At 46.8% G+C, this 11841-nt stretch overlaps 1 long non-coding RNA gene across 1 annotated transcript in view; it reads right to left on the bottom strand.

Annotated features, from left to right (window-relative positions):
* Positions 1-8817, bottom strand: part of LOC125946577 (uncharacterized) — a 31025-nt gene extending 22208 nt beyond the window's left edge. Inside the window, exons 1-2 of the long non-coding RNA XR_007467671.1 lie at positions 8686-8817; positions 8448-8512 (exon numbers count right to left, since the gene is read on the bottom strand). This is a non-coding gene — a long non-coding RNA (uncharacterized LOC125946577). The remainder of the gene's footprint in view (positions 1-8447; positions 8513-8685) is intronic.
* Positions 8818-11841: the final 3024 nt, after the last annotated feature.

Genomic DNA, 11841 nt, shown 5'->3' with positions numbered 1-11841 from the left:
GTGGCATGAAACCTTCTACCTGCTCAGGATTTGGCGTCTAAATACCAAAAATGCATATCTTTGGGTATGGGTGTTTAAATGCTGACGGAGGTCGTAAATTATGCAACGTTGCGCCGCTTCTCCAAGGCCTCCTAAACACGTCCTGCCCCTAGCGGCGGCGCTCACTTCCGGTCACACGAAGTGGCCGCTCTTTCGCCCCAGCGCGGGTGCGCCGTCGGAGCACCTATCTTCGTACACCGTGCTCAGGATCATTCGGAGCCTTGAAGAAGCTCACCTTCTCCCTGCAAAACTTGTACCCGCTCTTGCACTCAACAAAACACCTGCGTCCCATCTTAGGCTACCAAATTCCCAAGAAGGACACACTGATCGTAGCAGCGCTGTTAGTATTACAGCCCTCGAACAGACACAGACAAGAACAGTTGCTGTATGACTGAAGGGCTCACAAATACAACGTTGAAGTCGAGAGTATGACAGAATCCCGTCTGGTCGGGATGATGCATATATAAACGGCTGAGATCCAGACAAATATATTTTAAAATATATTTACGTTCCGTAAAATATATTTTACATCGGCGTCCGAAAAGTAAATATATTTTTAAACCATTTTGTCGGTGCCTGGATCTCTTCCTTTTAAAATTCAATGTTTCGGCGTGCCCGCTAAGCGAACGCCGTGTCGTCTGCTTGTCGTCTGCTTTCAGCGTAAGACGCCCAAGAGAGCACGCCCGAGCGGCCCGCCGGGCTTCTGCTTGTTTTGTTTTGTTTTTCGCTGCTGCTTGCATGACGCGCCGCAAGGCGCCGCCACTGCATGCGCCTCCGTCGGCGCATACCATTGTGACGTTATCTGGTCGCCCGTGCGCGCCCGCGCTGACGGGAGTTTCCACTCCTAAATAATATTCCTCCGTGATTGCACGTAATTACTCGTCTCTTTATTTAAATTACAATTCCCGATTTCTCTGTGATAAACCAAAGGCCTAGATTTGGTATTGCGTAGCCTCAGATATCCGTGTCTGCAAATATCTTGTATGGCCCGCTAGTAGCACTATATCGTCCGCATAGATCAGTCCGGTGACCATCTTCTGCGCCATTTGCCCATTAGGCATGCAGGATAATTTAAACACTAATTAACTGTTTTCAATCGTCTTTATATGCCCTGAACATCGAGCTTGAGCCACAATGGATACAGATAACATTCGGGCACAAGCGTACCCACGCCTTGGCGTTCAGCTGGGTTTCTTCAGGCGTGAGACGCTTGAGAAAGGAGCATGCGCCATAAATTCCCATCTAAACCCTCGCGAGCACAAAAAGGGAGGTTTGGGCAACTCCCATGATGGCAATTTTTAAGGTTGCGCCCCAAATGCTCCTATTGAGGTGTGAACGCCTTCAACTTGGCGAAAAACACACCTTTCCAAGCGCTGAGGTTTCTCTCGTCGGTTGCGCGCTCCGTGGTGTACAGCGTTGTATGCGCGCTCGCTTCACGCTTTGCAATTGTTCGAGTACCGCCTGTCCTGAACAAAACCATGGTCTATCTAAGACAGCGCCACAAAACGCTAACCTGCTCACGCGTCGTTATTTTCATTTAACGCAACCCCGTTGACGGACCGATAGTGGCTGATCTTCGAACACGGTTCCACCTACTGTTGTGTTGGGCACATCGAGCACTACTGCGCTGAGCGCCACTGGCCGAAAATTCTTTGCCCGTAGGGTAGCTGTTATCATTCTGCACACAAATTTTAAGCTTAGTGCCCTCACAATTCCCCGAACCAGACTTTTACGGCAACCACAAATGCGATGGTCAATGTCGCGTCAGGCCTGCTTGCCTTGACTTTCATCCAAACATGGCCGCAACGCTAAGCAGGCTAGACCAGTGCAGCTCCCACAGGTCACGCTGTATTACAGACATATCACCAAAATAGCCAATGCAGACTATACGCACCAGGCCCAACATTGCCGATGTCTATGTAGTTTAGTTGTAATGTGTGCCTCGATTATGCAGACATGACAAAGAGGCAAGACGACACGTCGTTATAGCGTTTCGCATCATTGTGGTGCAGCCACGTGTGGCGATGGCTCTTCTTTTTCCTGTCTGACGCTTACACTAACCAAGATGACGCTGGGTCTCTAATAAGAAAAATGCCACAAATATTATGAGGCACAAAAAAATCATAGCCCCTTTCTTAAAGAAAGATGGTTGAACGCAAAGCTTTCTGCCATGCAAACTAAATCAAAGTGAAGTGCAACGCTAAGGACCACGCATCGAACCCAAGAAATGCTGCGCGACCCGATGCGATGCATATGTGATTTGACTGCTTGTTTAAGATTGTAGTTTTTGAACGTTGAAGTTGATTGAAGACACATTTCGTTAAGTTACATAGCCTTTATTTTAGATAATGTAGCCTTTGATACACGCACACACTAACACTTTCACGGACGACTCTATACTTGCACAGCATTGCCTTGTGACCGCTTTCGTAGACGGTCAGAGGCTCTGCCGTTGCCGATACACGCCATCGGCCTAACGAACACGGTCGCGATCGCGCTTACGTTCGCTTGCGGCAGCCTCTTCTGCCGTGCGCTGCACCCACGGCCAACCCATGGTGACGGCCGGGAACGCATTGCATGAAGCGCGTAATGCCAAGCAGATACATACAGTTCGCCTTGGTACCGTGGCGTTGCAGTTCCCATTGTTCTTATCGGTACAAATGCGAATGTAAACTGTAGTGTTCTACGATGCGTTTGTCGTGCGCCATTGTGCGATTGTGTGCGCAGTTGCGCGGACGTTGTTATAGTGAGTGCGCAGGTGCGCACATAGTTCCATTGGGTAAGTTGGCTTTCCTGCAGTGCGTTTCGGTGATCACGAACGAATCAGTGAGACATAGAAAGCTTCGCTTTAAAGTAAGTATGCTAGTACTGGGGCTAAGTAGAAAATATTGCACGCACTTTGTGCTAGTGGGCTTGCTGTATTGGTACCAATAGTTGCGCAGCGTACAATGTGAATTCCACTAGAAGGGAGAACGCTACACAGTGAGAGTTCGAAAGAAGACTTGACCATGTGTGATGCATTGGCGGTTATTCAGCGCACTCTTTCAAGCAGCGACATTGTCCACTCAGCACACGTGAAGATTCGCTAGTATTATAGAAAAATATGAAGCCGCGGAAGAAACGTTGTTTCTTAACGTCAAATAACAAGTTCTTTTGCGTATTACATTATTCTTATATTTCTCATTGATGAAGAAGACAAGCATTAGAGTTACCCGACGCAGAAATCCAGAGAGAAAACCTTACAGAGTGCTTTAGAAAAAAGAAAGTAACCGTCGGTTGACGCTTATATGTGGGCCTCAACTAATATCTGCTTATAGGTGACTTACAAAATCCTGAGATATCTGTGCCACAGACATTGCATTGCTGACCAGGTGCCAGCGCGAACCCATACCACTTTCCACGTCATTGCTCCAGGCGCGGCCACCACCGAGAACGTCATAGTACACTGGCTTAAGGTCAGTGTTGAAAAAATACCCCTGTGTGGGAACCCACGCAGTCAATATAATACGGCAAGCGTCTTTGGACTAATCACCGAAAAAAGTACTTTTGAATCAAGACCTTACTTTGCAGGTATGTGTATCGATTTTGAAATATTTGTTCGATAACAAGACGGAGGTTAGTGTTCCGTTACAAAACGAAAGCAATATTCGCATGAAATCATTTTACATACGGTAGGGACGCAAAATATGATATTTTGCCGTTTGGGTCCTTTCAGACAAACTGCTCAGAATATTGGTGCTGCGTTACGCCAGATCACCTGCCTAGGGCGATAGTCTCTTAAACAAACACTTCAATCATGTTTTAATCGCACGGCGCAGCCCATCCACCGTGTACATAAATTATATATGACAAAAACGCATCGTAAGAAAACCGTAATGTCAATAAGTACTGAAAGGAAGTATAACGATAAGTGGGGATAATAATCAAGCGAAATACTTGTCAATATATATGTAATACAGGTTAATTATGTAAGAAGAGAGCAAATGACGTGGGAAAAGAAACCAAACGCATGCGTATTCTCTCGCACAAGAACTCAGAAAGGGGCAGAAGTCAGCACCACGAAGTGTACAAAGTTAAAAGTTGAACTTTATGACAGGGGCAATTGCCAAACTGTTATTCTTTTCGGTGGTGCACCCAAGAGGATAGAGATGTATAAGATCTGTGTGAATACGATATTGTCGTGACGTCGGAAGCTCGAGGGACAAACGAAACGCACTTGTCGGTAGAGGCAGTAACAATAACGGACGGTTTTTTAATACCGCACGCTAGTCACTGCTTCTTCTTCTTCTTGCTTATGTGCCGATATGTCTTTTTACGTCGTCGTCATTGCCCCACTAGACACGCGGCATTTGCCTCCCTCCCAAGCGAAGCATCGTCCGGATGCGCAACTTGAGCGTATGTATGTACAAGACACTAAAACGTGAGTCAGTTGGAAAAGTACCGCTTCATGCGAACCATATCCACCACTTCGGGGGGTTGCTTGCGACGCCGCGAACAAGCTTCACCATCGGGCACGACCTCGCAATTCACGTCGTTCAGTCGTCGGATAACTGTTTATGGACCAAAATATCGCCTGAGTAGTTTTTCAGAAAGTCCCCTACGCCCAATGGGTATCCAAACCCAGACTCTCTCGCCGGGTGTGTAGGCGACGAATTTGTGCTGACGATTGTACCGCATTGCGTCCTGGTCTTGCCGGTGGTGGATGCGTACGCGTGCAAGCTGTCTGGCTTCTTCAGCACGTTGACCAAATTATTCAGCATCTGCATGGATATCGTCGCACTCGTGGGGCAGCATTGCATCCAAAGTTGTGGCTTCGTGACCGTGTACCAAGCTGAATGGTGCCATACGAGTCGATTCCTGTTGAGCGGTGTTATATGCGAAGGTTACATAAGGCAAAATCTCGTTCCAGTTCTTATGGTCCACGTCGACATACATGCGAAGCATGTCTTCGAGTGTCTTGTTCAAACGCTCCGTCAGTCCATTCGTCTGGGGATGATAGGCTGTCGTTTTCCGGTGGGCTGTGCCGCTGAGTTTGAGAACTGCTTCTAAAAGGTCGGCCGTGAACGCGGTTCCTCTGTCAGTAATTACAACCGCTGGGGCACCGTGCCTAAGCACGACGTTTTTGACGAAAAATCGAGCTGCTTCAGATGCTGTTCTTTGTCTGTAGCTTTTGTCTCCGAAAAACGGGTAAGGTAGTCGGTGGCGACAATAATCCACCTGTTCCCTGCAGTTGAAGCTGGAAACGGTCCTAAAAATCCATGCCAATTTCGGCAAAGGGCGTTCCCGGTACCTCTACAGGATGTAGGAGACCAGCTGGCTTGTCGTGGTGCTTTGCGTATTTGGCAGTCAGGACAAGTGCGTACATGATGTTTAACATCGGCTAGGAGCTTCGGCCAATAATACTTCCGCCGTAGTCGGGACAATGTTCGTGTGGAGCCCAGATGACCTGAGGTGGCCTCATCATGACACGCGGTGAGAACTTCATTGCGAAGCGAAGCAGGTACGACCAGTAAGTAGGTGCTGCCCGTCGGATAAAAGTTATTCTTATAGAGAACATTGTCCTTCAAACAAAATGACGCCAGACTGCGTCCAAACGGTCGACGCACGTCTTTGCCTCGGCCTTCCAAGAAATCAATAAGCAGAAGCAGTTCTGGGTCGTCGCGTTGCCGCTGGGAAATAGTAAATGTATCGGCGACTCCCAATAATGCAGCGTCTCTGTCCTGATCCTCGGTGACAGAAGGCTGTATAGGTGACCGAGAGAGGCAGTCGGCGTCGGTATGCTTTTTTCCTGACCTGTATACGACGGTCATGTTGAACTCCTCAAGCCTAGGTCTCCAGCACGCCAATCGACCGCAGGGGTCTTTTAAATTAGTCAGCCAACACAGAGAATGGTGGTCACTGACGACGGTGAATGAGGGACCGCATAAATAAGGGCGAAATTTAATAACAGCCCACACAACTGCGAGGCATTCCTTCTCCGTGGTGGAATAGTTTCCTTCTGATCGCGAAAGAGTTCTGCTGGCGTAGGCTATCACTTTATCGGAGACGTCTTGTCATTGTACCAGCACGACACCCAGACCTACATTACTCGCGTCGGTATAAAGTGCTGCCGGGGCGTCCTGGTCAAAGCGTGCCAGAATTGGGGGCATTTGCAGACGCTGACGTAATTCGCTAAATGCCATTTGCTCGCGTTCGCCCCAAACAAAGGGAACATCCTCTCGTGTTAGTCGCATCAATGGTGAGGCAATACGTGAAAAGTCCGCAATAAACCGGCAATAATAGGCGCACAGGCCCAAGAAGCGTCTCACTGCCTTCCTGTTAGATGGTGTGGGAAATTTTGTAACAGCTATTTTGTCTGAGTCAGGCCGGACACCTTTGCTACTGACGACATGGCCCAGGAATTGGAGTTCCTTAAAGCCAAGACGACATTTTTCAGGCTTTACCCTGAGGACATCAGAGCGTACTGCTTGGAGAACAGCCTGTAGCCGGGTTAGATGCTCTTCAAATGTAGCCGAAAAAACGATCATATCGCTGAGGTATACCAAGCACGAATGCCACTTTAGACCTGAAAGTACGGTGTCCATTAGACGCTGAAAAGTGGCTGGCGCTGTACACAAACGGAAAGGTAGCACCTTAAATTCGTAGAGACCGTCGGGTGTCACGAAGGCAGTTTGGTCTCGATCTCGCTCAGGAACTTCTGTTTTCCAATACCCGCTGCGTAGGTCCACGGAGGAAAAATAGCGTGCGTGGCGCAACCTGTCGAGTGAATCGTCGATGCGCCGTAACGGATAGACGTCTTTCTTTGTTACCTGATTTACCTTGCGGTAGTCAATACAGAAGAGTAAACTGCCGTCGTTTTTCTTGACCAACACCACAGGAGACGCCCAAGGACTCTTCGAAGGCTGTATCACATCATCCTCGAGCATTTTCTTCACGTGCTTCACGTGCTCTTGTCGGCAGAGGCAGTAACAATAACGGACGGTTTTTTAATACCGCGTGCTAGTCACTGCTTCTTCTTCTTCTTGCTTATGTGCCGATGTCTTTTTACGTCGTCGTCATTGCCGCACTAGACACGCGGCAATATACATGCTGTGAATAAAGTACGATGCTTGTATGCGTTCAAGAGACTATCAGCCTAGGCTAGCGATCGCGTATAACGTAGCACCGGCATTCTGAGCAGTTTCACTCGTACGATCCGAATGCACAATCTTACGTCGTTTTGGTCGCTGCTGCTTATATACACACCAATCTAAACGCATCGATACACGAGAGCGCAAAATACAGCAAAAGTGACTAATTCCAAAAAAATAACAGAAATTAACGAAGGGAGTTTTGTTACCGGAGCTGGTTGGGGAGGGGGGGGGGGGGTTATGGCGCTATACGTGTCATTCTGTGTTGTTCGCAAGAAATGGCAAGCGCAAGGACGGCGGTTTTAATTCAAAGATAGACACACACTTAAATTGTAGTGAGAGTGTTCAAGTAGGCCAGTTTGCTTGTCTTTTGGTTTTCCTAATTCATCAAAGAAGCAATCTTCTCCGAAACCTAAAAACACTCTTTATACTGTCGGACTTCTTCTTAGTTGAGCGAAAATTTGCCTATACATGTTTATCGTGGTGACGTGTTCTCAACGAAGTTCTATATTTTTGCGGAGAATTCTCATTGCTTTTTTCAGCTTGAAAATGCGACGTTTAGGATCCTCGATGAGATAAATGTGCACACAGTTAATACAGCTGCTTGAAAAGTAATGCATAAGCAATGCCGGTCACAGTTCGACGCGTCCAATCCATCTCAATGCCGCTGTTTTAACGTGATATGCATCATATGGGACATTATATGAGCGCTGTCAGGTTTGCACAGGCTCTCCGCTCCGCCGGTGCCAGCGCGACAACTTCTCAGCTACCAGCACCGTCCTGTGGAGAGAGAGGCGGCTTCGCCCTCTTCGTTGTCCATGATGTCATCGGCTTTCTGGAACACCTGTATTGAAATTCGCGCAACTTGACCTTTCAAGCCTCGGCTTTCCCGTGGAACACCTTTCCGATAGCCCCTATTAGTGTACCCATGATCAACGCTTTGTGGATTCTACAATTTCTGTCTGTCACACGTGCTTATTTATCATCGACGCCCCCGTTTGTGTGACCAAATCGCGATCACTCTAAGATATTCATAAATGTATACCACAAGAGTGCTCCTATTTGAGCACGTGCTACCAGCAACCCTTTTGTCTACCGACTTTTCTTGCAAGCGACCCTTTTGTCTTCTGTAAAGGACAACTTGGTCTACCGAAACCAACCTTGCGACCTTATTGCTCCACGTAATAGTGTAAAATAAAAGAGGCTTTACTAATATAACATTCGCAGGATATGTCTCTTGAGATTGCTATCAATGGGAAATTAATAAATAGTACTCACTGTCCTGGACCTCACGATATATCGAACCGTCCGAGCCGAAATTCCAAAAGTAGGCCCAATATTGTCTGCAAATTAAAGAAAATGGAAATACCATCTAACAAACAACGAAAACTCATACAATTTACGTACTGAAAAATAATAGCGGGACTAATAACGAGCGATATAGAAACACGACACGAGGGCTCTTCGGCAGAATAGTATGTCAACTCGCCCAAGATGCAGTACTTCTATAACTTACGTTTTCCCTTCCCAGAGCTGTAAGTGGTTCAACATGACACCAGAGTCATTAGCGCATTGCAGTTGTTGCCGTTTGCAACTTGAGGAGAGAAAATCAGATGTTCTGGACGTCCATAAAAGATTATGTTGTTCCCAAAACTGCAAAAATATTAGAAAACCACGATTTCTTTGTCAGTATTAGAAAGCAATTTTTGGCAAAATATTTAACATATTTCAGGGTGCATCCGCATGGTCATATTTGCTATGTTGTCGCTAGTGTATCAAATCTAACACCGGCCAGAATAAATTGTGCTTAGGTATTTACCATTTGGTCACAGTTTACTCAAGAGTTTACTGTACAGCAGTAAATATAGTGTGTTATACCCATACGTACTATACCAATAATTGATAACACTTCAATTTTTTGGAAACATTTATAATTATTCTCGTCTGCTTAAGGTTTAACGTCCTTTGCGTCGACAATAAACAAGCCATGGCTGTCGCCTTTCAAAAAAAAAAAGCGTAACATTCTAGTCTGATATTTTCAGACAGGACTGTAAATAGTTTTACAGCGAAGTTCTATGGTTCTACCTCCCAATGGATCTGTCGTCTTAGTGGGCAAACACTGGGAGGCGCGCGCCGCCTGCGCTGCTGGGTTCCTTTGAACACCAGCAGATGGCGCTCGCCTCTGCTTGCAGTGGTGCGACAGTCGTGGTGGACGGACGTGTTTTTCCGTGGCTCCATGGCGGCGATGAAAACATCAGTTTTTTATGCATGCTTTGAGCTTGCTTCTGTTGTTAGAGTTGCTGTTTTTTTAGCCTTTAAAAAGTAGGTTGGAAGCGGCAGGGCTATCAGATATTGTTTTTCTTTTTTTTCCTTCGTGTATGTATCGGGTTTATTTCGTTTTTGTAGGTCAGTCAGAACGTCTTTTCCTGACACGTGTTTCAACACATGCGTCCGCGTGGTACGTTAAGTCCTTTCGTCTTGAAATAGTAGGTTGTGTCAAGTATATTAGTCATTAGTGTTTTTAGCATGCGTATATTTGTATCTAGAATATTGCTTGTGTAGGACATTCAGAGCGTAGCCACGTGTCCGAATACGTGCAAACGTGTGCCATAAATTAAGTTTGCTCGACATTTTGCGCAGATACTTTGTGACTAATTAGGGATAAATAAATTCTGGCATTTTAAGGTTTTAGCTTCTGTGCGTATCTTCATTTTGTAGGTACATGCTTCGGAAGGTTCGATGATAGCATTTGAGAACGCCAAGAATGGCAAAAAGGGCGGGAAGGCGTGCATGATGGGGGGGAGGGGGTGTCTCTCAAGGTAGACGAGGGGTTGATGAGAATAGCGTGGAAACGGCGCCAATCGACAGACACTGTGATGTCGATGCTAGACTAAAGAAAATGGAGGATGTCCAGATTTAGCGTGTGAATCGGATCGCAGAGCTGAGAAATGAACTCACTATGAAATGTGATACAGGGAAGGCAGTGGAAGAAACACTCCAAGCAGCCGAGAAAAAATTGAACAGGGCCACCATTACGAACGAAAATGGTAGTGACGATGAAACACCCGCTCCCGGCGAGACAGGACCGGAAGTGCCCACAAAGCGCATAGAATGCAAGAAACATGCTTGAAGGAAGGTCACCTACCTTGACGCTGCCGCGAAGGGAAAGCAGGAACGCAGGCGTCAATGCCGTGTCTCGAATCCGTATCACGCGGACAAGGAGGACAAAGAAAAGCAGGGTGAGAGCTCGTCAAGAGAGGAGAGTGAAAAGGTCATGATCACCGGTGACTCAAATCTGTCTAGGTGCTCAGCGGCAATTGTAGAGCGGGTGAAAGCCAACAAAAGAGTGGCGGTAGGAACGTTTCCAGGGAGGACATTGGAAATTGAGGAAAATCTCGCAGAGAATGCCCAGGCACGCAACCTTGTAATAGTAGCGGGTGGCCTAAATAACGGGCTGGGCAGGAAATTGGCGGGAATAGCCCACCGTTTGCCGAAGGGTGCAGACGACTTACGCGAGGTGTTTCCACAGGTGCAGATTGTGGTATGCACTGTGGTGGAGGTACCTGTACGTGACATTAACGTACAAAGAGCAGTTGCGGCCACTAATGAGGCGATTTGGCAAGTGAGCCGAGAGAAAAGTTTCGACATTTTGAAAGTTAACATGGAAGTGAGAAGCTATGGTGGAGTTCAATCCACTTCGACCGCAGGCTTGGACGTTAATCGGGCAGACGACTCGCTGGTCGTGCAATTGCTTTCTTGGGGAAGGGGGGGTCACGGGCGCTAAAGAGGCCAGGGTAAGTAGTAATCAAGAAGCTCCCTTAGGGGAACGTCTGACAAACAGCACTGGTAGCAACAGAAAAACGAGAAAGACAAGAGCTCGATGTGCAATAGATTATGTAAACATGCAGGGTGGTAGAAGAAAAGAAAAGTGGCTAGCGATTGAGGGGCAGTTCAAAAGAGACAAAATAAGTGTGTATACGTTCACTTATAAGAGCCACCAATTATTGAGAATTATGTTTGGGGAAAGTTCAACCGAACCAAATTGGAAAGAAAGGGGGGTAGCGGGAATTGTCATACATCAGGGGGCCAAGTGGGAAAGAGTAAACTCGAAGTGTCCAGAGCATCTTTGGCTATCAGGCACAGTCAGTGGAAAGAAAACTTGTCTGGGATTCAAGTATTTATGGAAACGGAAAAATTGCAAAGAAAAGAATCAAGAGTTAGTAAAATGCCTTAGTGCGGATATTAGGAGTTTCGGGAAGGAGGGCGAAATTATCCTGTTGGGTGACATGAACGCCCACACACAGGATCTAGACGGTTATAGCGACAACAACGGGAAGTTAATGCTAGATCTTTATGAGCAACATGCCCTCGTTATCGTGAATACGGGGTCAAAACGTGATGCCCAAATCACATGGGAAGGCAGAATAGACAATCGGCCATCGATTACTGTCTGACGACAGAAGAAATTTATGATAAGCTGAAAGAATTGGTCATTGACGAGGAAGGGGATAGCAGCAGAGGGAATGACCATAAACGGATCATTTCGAAATTGGGATATGTAGTTGGGAAAGAGAGCAAGGAACGAAGAATGACCAGTCCAAATTTGAACAATGAACAAATAGCAAATATAGCCACAAGGGTCGAAAAAGAACTTGACAAATGGCCAAAAAAG

Source organism: Dermacentor silvarum, chromosome 7, assembly GCF_013339745.2.
Source record: "Dermacentor silvarum isolate Dsil-2018 chromosome 7, BIME_Dsil_1.4, whole genome shotgun sequence".
NCBI classification, from domain to species: domain Eukaryota; kingdom Metazoa; phylum Arthropoda; class Arachnida; order Ixodida; family Ixodidae; genus Dermacentor; species Dermacentor silvarum.
Note: the sequence above shows the minus strand (reverse complement) of the source record. Positions and strands in the feature narration are given on the sequence as shown.